This window comes from Nicotiana sylvestris, chromosome 9 (assembly GCF_000393655.2).
Source record: "Nicotiana sylvestris chromosome 9, ASM39365v2, whole genome shotgun sequence".
Lineage (NCBI taxonomy): Eukaryota > Viridiplantae > Streptophyta > Magnoliopsida > Solanales > Solanaceae > Nicotiana > Nicotiana sylvestris.
The window spans coordinates 138,489,897-138,502,049 of NC_091065.1; the positions used below are offsets into that span (position 1 = coordinate 138,489,897).

The 12,153-nt window shown below is 31.0% G+C and overlaps 3 pseudogenes; all 3 read left to right on the forward strand.

The window, feature by feature from the left end:
- Positions 1–5,396: 5,396 nt before the first annotated feature.
- Positions 5,397–6,617, forward strand: LOC138876824 (uncharacterized; annotated as a pseudogene).
- A 389-nt stretch (positions 6,618–7,006) lies between these two features.
- Positions 7,007–8,927, forward strand: LOC138878304 (uncharacterized; annotated as a pseudogene).
- A 367-nt stretch (positions 8,928–9,294) lies between these two features.
- LOC138878305 (uncharacterized) lies at positions 9,295–11,225 on the forward strand (annotated as a pseudogene).
- The last annotated feature ends 928 nt before the right edge of the window (positions 11,226–12,153 follow it).

Sequence of the window (12,153 nt, forward strand, 5' to 3'; positions counted from 1 at the left end):
CTTGGGCACAATGAGGTTCCCAAAGTAGGACACAAATTTACATTTTTGCAATATTTGTTTAAATACTGCAAACATTTCAGGATCTTTGCTGACTTGTTACCTTTTTATTTTTGCTTATTTATATTATTCCCATCCCCTTAGGTTGCTTCACTCATTCTAGCCTCATCAGCGTATCATACCATATCTAGAGGCCCTCCACCTCCTCCTCCTCCAAGCAACATAGAGGGCAGAGGAAAAGCAAAAATGGACGACTTAAGTGGTATACAAAAGGAGAATATTGAGAATGCATAGACCTTAGATGGCCGTAGTACTCCAACCCCAAATGATCTAGTCTTGAGGCTGGAACAAAAGATACTGGAACTGCAAGGAAAACTTAAGCAGGTTCGCAACTTGGAAAACCTGTCACTCACCTTAAATGTCCCTGACATTCACCAAGAAAACACAAAGAACCCAGCACCTCCTCAGAATACACAAAACCAAAATCCTCCCGTGCCAAATCAATACACAACTCCACCCCAAAATTTCAACCCACTGCCAACTCCGCCACAACATCACCATCAACCAATTCAGTACCCACCAACCACCACTTACCACACTCCCCAAAACACACCACAACCCATTCTCAATCCCCAAAACTTCACCATTGAGCATCATAACACCCAAATCCCTGGCAACCATCAAAGCAACCCTATATATGTGGAACGTATACCTCACTCAACCCAACCAATCTTCTATACACCGGAATCCTCCGAGAAGGACCTGCTCATTAAAAACATGGCTGAAGAACTCAAGAAGTTAACAAGCCGAGTTCAAGGTGTTGAAGGCGACAGAGGAATAAAAGGTTTAAACTATGAAGACCTGCGCATACAACCAGATGTGGAACTGCCTAAGAGGTACAAAACTCCCAAGTTTGAGATGTTCGACGGCACGGGTGATCCCAGGGCTAATCAAAAGACCTATTGTGACAAGCTTGTCTGGGTCGGGAAAGATGAAAAGATCTGGATGAAGCTCTTTATGGGGAGTCTTATTGGGGGTGCTTTGTCTTGGTATATCAGCCAAGACCAATTTTGAGAGTGTAGTCTGATGTTGTAAAAAACGGAATTAACTTGATATATTCGTAGTTGATCATTAATCTGAATATAAGTCTAGTTCATATAAATCTAAGATATCTATTTTTTCTGATAAAATTAGTTCTACATATCCTTATTCCATTATGTTAATTATTTCAAAAGAAATTAAAATATCATAAATTTTTCTCCTAATGTCGTTATTAAGTTGGTTCAAGGTATATAACATGAGTATTTTGTAATCATTATTGTCATCTAGTAAATAAGTGGGGTTGTTCATAAGATATTATTATTAGAAAGAACACTTATAGGAACGGTAAAACTATGGTTACAAAATTTAACAAGTGAAAGCTTAGATACATTAAGAAGTAATAAAAAACTAGATGGTACAGCTGCAACAACAGTTACAGATATATTGAATACATATGAAATAGCAATAAGAAATAAATTTAGTAGTATGACAACAGAAGTAGAAGAACAAAATAAAGAAAAGACTACAAATAGAAACTTAATGACAAAATTAGCAATATGTAATATGTGTTATATAGACGAATATACTTGTGCATTTAGAAGCTATTATTATAAAGGAACATATAGTCCGGATGAAAGTAAGGAAATAAGAAAATTATATTTTACCAAATTACCAGAACCGTTTAGCTCAAAAATAATAAAAAATTGGAATAAAGCAGAACTAGCAGATACTCTAGGAGCTCGAATAAAATTTCTACAAAACTGGTTCATAGAGTTATGTGAAATATATAAAGAAAATATCAAAATGGATAAAATATTAGTAAAAAATTTGGCATGCTGCAAAAATATAATAGCACCCCAATTTGGCTGCACAAATAAATATTACAAAAAAGACGGAAAGAGAAAAAGATATAAATCCAAATATAAGTATAAGAAACCAAGAGGAAGATATTATGTAAAAAATTACAAACATAAAAAAACATATAGAAAAAAGAAAAAACTAACCGAATGTACTTGTTACAATTGTGGAAAGCTAGGACACTTAGCTAAAGATTGCAGATTACCAATAAACCCAAAGAAAAAACAAATTACCGAAATAATGATAGACAATGATAAATATACACAAATAGAGTATGTAGATTATGAATTAGGCAGTGAAGACAGCATATATGAGATATCAGAAAACGAGTTCTCAGAAAATGAAAAGGATATAAATAATAATGAAATAGAAGAATCAGACGAAGATAATTATGACTGAAAAAGATATACAAATTATACAACAAGAAGAACACCAAGATGAACAATCTTCAGAACAGAAAATAATATTTGACACCACTATATTTGAACAAATAAAAGGAAAAGAATTGGATCTAAGCATAGACAAAATACTAGAAGTACCAACAATAAAAAATTGGTTCAAAAGACAAAAAGAAGAATACTATGTAGTAAGCCAAAGAGAACATATAATAGACTGTAAATACATTAAAGGTAAAACAAGAATACCAATATTAAATAAAAAACTATTAAATAAAGAAATACAAGATATAAAAGCAAAAAATCCAATAAAATACATACACTTAGGAGGAACAGAGATACTAATAAAAGCATGTTTTAGAGAAGGAATAGATACCCCTGTAGAAATATACTTGGCAGACGATAGAATTGTACAACCTATAGAAAAAAGTATAATAAGTGCAGTAAGAGGTAACTTAATATACCAAAAATTCAAATTCATAATAAGTGCCAACTATTCAGTGGCAATAGATGATAAAAATATAGATAAATCATTAGTGCTATACTGGAAAATGTCTGGAATAGAACTAGCACCCGGAAGTAAGATATTCACAGCAAGATGTAAAAATCTATATGTCTTAACAACAAAACATAAGATAACAACTAAAAATAAATAAAATAAAAATAGAAAATCTATTCGAAAGAATAGTATCAGTTATAGACAACAATGATTATAGTTATAAGGAAATGGATATACAAGAAGATTTAGAAATAGTAAAAGAAAGATTAAGCACGTCAAAACGAACAAGTAATGAAATACCAGAGACATCATCAAGAATAGGTACATCAAGAAGAGTAGATTACATAACTCCATAAAAATTAATAGAACAAAAAATAGAAGAAATAAACCCACACCATTATTATATAACAGGAATAATGGACCAAAGAAAATATTTAATATCAATAAATACAGGACAAAAAGAGAATTATGTTATAAGAGAACTGATACCAAAACAAGAGATAGTGACGATAGAACAACAAAATTCAGAATTACCAAAAGCATTAAGAAAAAATGAAGAAACAACTGAAAATGAATTAATTATTGGAGGAATACCAATATTAATAAATTTTAAAATATATCAAGGAGATAAAAACATTACACTAGGAATAAAATGGTTAGAAAAAGTCAAACCATATAAATTAGAAGATAGGCAATTAACAATAAGTTATGAAAATAAGAAAATAATAATAAAAAGAACTTTGATATAATGCCAAAAATATACATACTTTCCAAAATAATAGTAGAAGGATATTATAATAGATATTATACACCTATGGTGGATACAGGAGCAGAAGCTAATATGTGTAGACATAATTGTTTACCAGAAAGTAAATGGGAAAAACTAAAAAACCCATAGTAGTAACAGGATTTAACAATGAGGGAAGTATGATAACATACAAAGCAAGGAATCTAAAAATACAAATATGGGATAAAATATTAACCATAGAAGAAATATATAGTTATGAATTCACAAATGAGGATATATTATTAGGGATGCCATTTTTAGATAAGTTATACCCACATATTATAACAAAAACACATTGGTGGTTTACTACTCCGTGTAAGCAAAGATTAGGAGCAAAAAGTGTAAATAATAAATTGAGAAAAACAACACCCTGGATTAAGGGAAGTGAAAAAATTACCCAGAAATTAGAAAATATGACACAAAGCAACCATAATATAGAAATAATCATTTTCTCAATAAACAGGATAAAACTACTCCAAGATAAATTAGAACTACTATATAATGATAATCCACTACAAGGTTGGGAAAAACATAAAACAAAAATAAAAATTGAACTAATAGATGAAAATAGTATAATAACACAAAAACCTTTGAAATACAATTTTAATGATCTAACAGAATTTAAAATACACATACAGGAATTATTAGACAATACGTACATATAAGAAAGTAATAGTAAACACACTAGCCCAGCATTTATAGTAAATAAGCATAGCGAACAAAAACGAGGGAAAAGTCGTATGGTTGTAGATTATAGAAATTTAAATACAAAAACAAAAACATATAATTATCCGATACCAAATAAAATACTAAAAATCAGACAAATACAAGGATATAACTATTTTAGTAAATTTGACTGTAAATCAGGATTTTACCATTTAAAACTAGAAGATGAATCTAAGAAGTTAACAGCATTCACAGTACCACAAGGATTTTACGAATGGAACGTATTACCATTTGGATATAAAAATGTACCAGGTAGATACCAACATTTTATGGATAACTACTTTAACCAATTAGAAAATTGTATAATATATATAGATGATATACTGTTATATTCTAGAACAGAGAACGAACATATAAAATTACTAGAAAAATTCATACACATTGTAGAAATATCAGGAATTAGTTTAAGTAAAAAGAAAGCAGAGGTGATGAAAAGTCAAATAGAATTCTTAGGTATACAAATAGATAAAAATGGAATAAAAATGCAAACTCATATAGTACAAAAAATAATTAACTTAAATGAAACACTTGATACAAAAAATAAGTTACAATCATTTTTAGGATTAGTTAACCAAGTAAGAGAATATATCCCTAAATTAGCAGAAAACTTAAAACCATTACAGAAAAAATTAAAAAAGGATGTAGAATACCATTTTGACGAAATAAAATACATATAAAGAAGATCAAAAATATGTGTAAAAAATTACAAAAACTATATTTTCCAGATGAGAAAAGACAGTTCACATACATAGTAGAAACTGATTCTAGTGATCACAGCTACGGAGGAGTTCTAAAATATAAATATGATAATGAAAAGATTGAACACCATTGTAGATATTATTCAGGATCATACACGGAACCACAATTAAAATGGGAGATAAATAGGAAAGAATTATTTGGATTATATAAATGTTTGTTAGCGTTTGAGCCATATATCGTTTATAACAAGTTTATTGTAAGAACAGATAATACACAAGTAAATTGGTGGATAACACGGAAAGTACAAGATTCAGTAACTACGAAGGAAATAAGAATGCTTGTATTAAATATACAAAATTTTACATTTACAATTGAGTAATAAGGGCTGACAAGAATGTTATTGCAGACTACCTATCAAGACAAAGGTACCCAAACTGATGAAAGCCAAGAAACGAAAGATATATTTGCAATCCTTACTACTGTATCTTTACAGATGGATGGTATGGGAAAAATATTGCAACAGCTAGAGGAAAGCCAGTCAAGTCAGCAGCATGACTATAAAAATGCGGAGCTAAGTCGATCGGAAGACTCAAAACTTCCAAAGTTAGAAGGAGACGTTGGGAAACTCCAAAAAACCCATAACACAGTTGGTTTATATACAGCTGCAGGTACAAGTAAACAAGTTAACAAGAAGCCACATATCAATGTTAATTTAAACAACATATTTGATAAACCAATTACTCCAAAAAGGCCAAAAGAAACAATAGTTACAACACCACAAACCTCAACCTATGCCAACAGCCTACACCAAAATAAGAAAATATACAACCATATTACTCAGACCTATATAGAGAATATATACAAAATTCAAACATTCCTAAACCTGAACCCCAGAGCAACTACTACAACAGATCCAACACAGGACTATATAACCCCAAAACTCCAAGGATATAATAGGCTTATTGCACAGCCAAAAACCAGAGCCAATTTAGTAAAAACATGTTATAATTACGGATTACTTAGCACGGTATATACCTATGATGGGGAAGAGATAAGTGGAATACCAGAGCTATATAAAGCATTTATTACATTCAAAAGGATTACAAAAGGAAATTTATTTTTTATAAAATTCTATACAGCACCAGCTGAGATACTATACGATGAGATAAAACCTATTATACAAGTTGTAAAAATAGGATTGACACGAGATATGATAATACCAGAAGAAATAGAACAACAACCAGAAATACCGAAAATCGAGCTACCGGGTTTTTATGCCAACAAAAGAATAATTGGGATAGCAACTATTATCCAACAGCTAGCCAACAATTATTTACAAGAAAATTCTATCTGGAGCTACTACTCAAGGGACCAACTAATGATATATGCAAATTCAAGAGAATTACGATAAGGAGATATGGATGAAGTCCAAAAATGGATTTTATCATTACTAAAACCAGAGATACAACCAACAACAAGAGCACTAAAGAAAGGATTTATTTCCAATGAATTATTGACAAGATACTGCAAATTAGTAGGACATAAATACCCAGATCATATATGTTCAAAATGCAACGGAGAAGATAACCATGTACCAGAAGAACAACTGGAATGAAGATATCAACAAGAAGACAAATAAGGAAGGCAGCTATTGAAAACAAATAATGTAAAAAAGTCGTAAAGTAAATAGTAAGAGTCATATTCATGAATAGTAAGAGTCATGTAAAAAAGTCGTAAAGTAAATAGTACGAGTCATATTCATGAATAGTAAAGGTTGTTCATGAATAGTAAGAGTCATGTAAAAAAGTCGTAAATAGTACGAGTCATATTCATGAACAGTAAAGGTCGTTCATGAAGAGTCATTTGTAAACAGTAAGAGTCGTTTCAATTTTCTATATATAGTTTGTAAATCCGAAGAGAAGAGGACACACCCTCACCTTCTCTCTCTTATCTTCTCTCTCTTATAATAAATATCTAAGTTATATACAAGTCTTTTAAACAACTATGGAACATTCAAACGAGTTACAAGATCAGGTAAGTTTATTCACAATCATGTCTAACTAAACTTTTATATTCCTAATAATCTCTTGAATATCATAACTGTTTATCATGTTGTAGTACTGTTATAAAGAACATCTTGAGAAAGTTTGCCATGTCTAATAATGCTGAGAGTAGTTAAGCCCAGACTATGCCATCCTAAGGTCGAAACCGATAGGCATGGAAGCCGTTTCGGGGAGTAAACAGAGTTGAGGCGCTGTTACGGTAAATGATTGAAGCAAGAAAAACATGGTAGTGACCAAAAAAGATTGTTCAGTATAACTTATTAAAACATGATGAACTCTATGATAAACAAAGAGGTTAAAGGAAATATGTTTAGTAAATACATGATAAGAATAATAAGGAAAAATAATAATATCTTATGAACAACCCCACTTATTTACTAGATGACAATAATGATTACCAAATACTCATGTTATATACCTTGAACCAACTTAATAACGACATTAGGAGAAAAATTTATGATATTTTAATTTCTTTTGAAATAATTAACATAATGGAACAAGGATATACAGAACTAATTTTATCAGAAAAAATAGATATCTTAGATTTATATGAACTAGACTTATATTCAGATTAATGATCAACTACTAATATATCAAGTTAATTCCGCTTTTTACAACATCAGACTACACTCTAAAAATTGGTATCAGAGCTATGAAACTGATAAATTAAGGTACCCAAACTGATGAAAGCCAAGAAACGAAAGATATATTTGCAATCCTTACTACTCTATCTTTACAGATGGATGGTATGGGAAAAATATTGCAATAGCTAGAGGAAAGCCAGTCAAGTCAGCAGCATGACTATAAAAATGCGAAGCTAAGTCGATCGGAAGACTCAAAACTTCCAGAGTTAGAAGGAGACGTTGGGAAACTCCAAAAAACCCATAACACAGTTGGTTTATATACAGCTGCAGGTACAAGTAAACAAGTTAACAAGAAGCCACATATCAATGTCAATTTAAACAACATATTTGATAAACCAATTACTCCGAAAAGGCCAAAAGAAACAATAGTTACAACACTACAAACCTCAACCTATGCCAACAGTCTACACCAAAATAAGAAAATATACAACCATATTACTCAGACCTATATAGAGAATATATACAAAATTTAAACATTCCTAAACCTGAACCCCAAAGCAACTACTACAACAGATCCAACACAGGACTATATAACCCAAAAACTCCAAGGATATAATAGGCTTATTGCACAGCCAAAAAGTAGAGCCAATTTAGTAAAAACATGTTACTATTACGGATTACTTAGCACGGTATATACCTATGATGGGGAATATATAAGTGGAATATCAAAGCTATATAAAGCATTTATTACATTCAAAAGAATTACAAAAGGAAATTTATTTTTTTATTAAATTCTATACAGCACCAGCTGAGATACTATACGATGAGATAAAACCTATTATACAAGTTGTAAAAATAGGATTAACACGAGATATGATAATACCAGAAGAAATAGAACAACAACAAGAAATACCGAAAATCGAGATACCGGGTTTTTATGCCAACAAAAGAATAATTGGGATAACAACTATTATCCAAGAGCTAGCCAACAATTATTTACAAGAAAATGCTATCTGGAGCTACTACTCAAGGGACCAACTAATGATATATGCAAATTCAAGAGAATTACGACAAGGAGATATGGATGAAGTCCAAAAATGGATTTTATCATTACTAAAACCAGAGATACAACCAACTACAAGAGCACTAAAGAAAGGATTTATTTCCAATGAATTATTGACAAGATACTGCAAATTAGTAGGACATAAATACCCAGATCATATATGTTCAAAATGCAATGAAGAAGATAACCATGTACCAGAAGTACAACTGGAATGAAGATATCAGCAAGAAGACAAATAAGGAAGACAGCTATTGAAAACAAATAATGTAAAAAAGTCGTAAAGTAAATAGTAAGAGTCATGTAAATAAGTCGTAAAGTAAATAGTACGAGTCATATTCATGAATAGTAAAGGTCTTTCATGAATAGTAAGAGTCATGTAAAAAAGTCGTAAATAGTACGAGTCATATTCATGAACAGTAAAGGTCGTTCATGAAGAGTCATTTGTAAACAGTAAGAGTCGTTTCAATTTTCTATATATAGTTTGTAAATCCGAAGAGAAGAGGGCACACCCACACCTTCTCTCTCTTATGTTCTCTCTCTTATCAGAAATATCTGAGTTATATACAAGTCTCTTAAACAACTATGGAACATTCAAACGAGTTACAAGATCAGGTAAGTTTATTCACAATCATGTCTAACTAAACTTTTATATTCCTAATAATCTCTTGAATATCATAACTGTTTATCATGTTGTAGTACTGTTATAAAGAACATCTTGAGAAAGTTTGCCATGTCTAATAATGCTGAGAGTAGTTAAGCCCAGACTATGCCATCCTAAGGTCGAAACCGATAGGCATGGAAGCCGTTTAGGGGAGTAAACAGAGTTGAGGCGTTGTTAGGGTAAATGATTGAAGCAAGAAAAATATGGTAGTGACCAGAAAAGATTGTTCAGTATGACTTATTAAAACATGATGAACTCTATGATAAACAAAGAGGTTAAAGGAAATATGTTTAGTAAATACATGATAAGAATAATAAGGAAAAATAATAATATCTTATGAACAACCCCACTTATTTACTAGATGACAATAATGATTACAAAATACTTATGTTATATACCTTGAACCAACTTAATAACAACATTATGAGAAAAATTTATGATATTTTAATTTCTTTTGAAATAATTAACATAATGAAACAAGGATATACAGAACTAATTTTATCAGAAGAAATAGATATCTTAGATTTATATGAACTAGACTTATATTCAGATTAATGATCAACTACGAATATATCAAGTTAATTTCGCTTTTTACAACATCAGACTACATCAGACTACACTCTCAAAATTGGTATCAGAGCTATGAAACTGATAAATAAAGGTACCCAAACTGATGAAAGCCAAGAAACGAAAGATATATTTGCAATCCTTACTACTGTATCTTTACAGATGGATGGTATGGGAAAAAGATTGCAACAGCTAGAGGAAAGCCAGTCAAGTCAGCAGCATAACTATAAAAATGCAGAGCTAAGTCGATCGGAAGACTCAAAACTTCCAGAGTTAGAAGGAGACGTTGGGAAACTCCAAAAAACCCATAACACAGTTGGTTTATATACAGCTGTAGGTACAAGTAAACAAGTTAACAAGAAGCCACATATCAATGTCAATTTAAACAACATATTTTGATAAACCAATTACTCCCAAAAGGCCAAAAGAAACAATAGTTACAACACCACAAACCTCAACCTATGCCAACAACCTACACCAAAATAAGAAAATATACAACCATATTACTCAGACCTATATAGAGAATATATACAAAATTCAAACATTCCTAAACCTGAACCCCAGAGCAACTACTACAACAGATCCAACACAGGACTATATAACCCAAAAACTCCAAGGATATAATAGGCTTATTGCACATCAACAAACTAGAGCCAATTTAGTAAAAATATGTTATAATTACGGATTACTCAGCACGGTATATACCTATGATGGGGAAGAGATAAGTGGAATACCAGAGCTATATAAAGCATTTATTACATTCAAAAGAATTACAAAAGGAAATTTATTTTTTATAAAATTCTATACAGCACCAGCTGAGATACTATACGATGAGATAAAACCTATTATACAAGTTGTAAAAATAGGATTGACACGAGATATGATAATACCAGAAGAAATAGAACAACAACTAGAAATACCGAAAATCAAGATACCGGGTTTTTATGCCAACAAAAGAATAATTGGGATAAAAACTATTATCCAAGAGCTAGCCAACAATTATTTACAAGAAAATGCTATCTGGAGCTACTACTCAAGGGACCAACTAATGATATATGCAAATTCAAGAGAACTACGACAAGGAGATATGGATGAAGTCCAAAAATGGATTTTATCATTACTAAAACCAGAGATACAACCAACTACAAGAGCACTAAAGAAAGGATTTATTTCCAATGAATTATTGACAAGATACTGCAAATTAGTAGGACATAAATACCCAGATCATATATGTTCAAAATGCAACGGAGAAGATAACCCTGTACCAGAAGTACAACTAGAATGAAGATATCAGCAAGAAGACAAATAAGGAAGACAGCTATTGAAAACAAATAATGTAAAAAAGTCGTAAAGTGAATAGTAAGAGTCATATTCATGAATAGTTAAGGTCGTTCATGAATAGTAAGAGTCATGTAAAAAAGTCGTAAAGTAAATAGTACGAGTCATATTCATGAATAGTAAAGGTCGTTCATGAATAGTAAGAGTCATGTAAAAAAGTCATAAATAGTACGAGTCATATTCATGAACAGTAAAGGTCGTTCATGAAGAGTCATTTGTAAACAGTAAGAGTCGTTTCAATTTTCTATATATAGTTTGTAAATCTGAAGAGAAGAGGACACACCCTCACCTTCTCTCTCTTATCTTCTCTCTCTTATAAGAAATATCTGAGTTATATACAAGTCTCTTAAACAACTATGGAACATTCAAACGAGTTACAAGATCAGGTAAGATTATTCACAATCATGTCTAACTAAACTTTTATATTCCTAATAATCTCTTGAATATCATAACTGTTTATCATGTTGTGGTACTGTTATAAAGAACATCTTGAGAAAGTTTGCCATGTCTAATAATGCTGAGAGTAGTTAAACCCAGACTATGCCATCCTAAGGTCGAAACCGATAGGCATGGAAGCCGTTTAGGGGAGTAGACAGAGTTGAGGTGCTGTTAGGGTAAATGATTGAAGCAAGAAAAACATGGTAGTGACCAGAAAAGATTGTTCAGTATAACTTATTAAAACATGATGAACTCTATGATAAACAAAGAGGTTAAAGGGAATATGTTTAGTAAATACATGATAAGAATAATAAGGAAAAATAATAATATCTTATGAACAACCCCACTTATTTACTAGATGACAATAATGATTACAAAATACTCATGTTATATACCTTGAACCAACTTAATAACGACATTAGGAGAAAAATTTATGA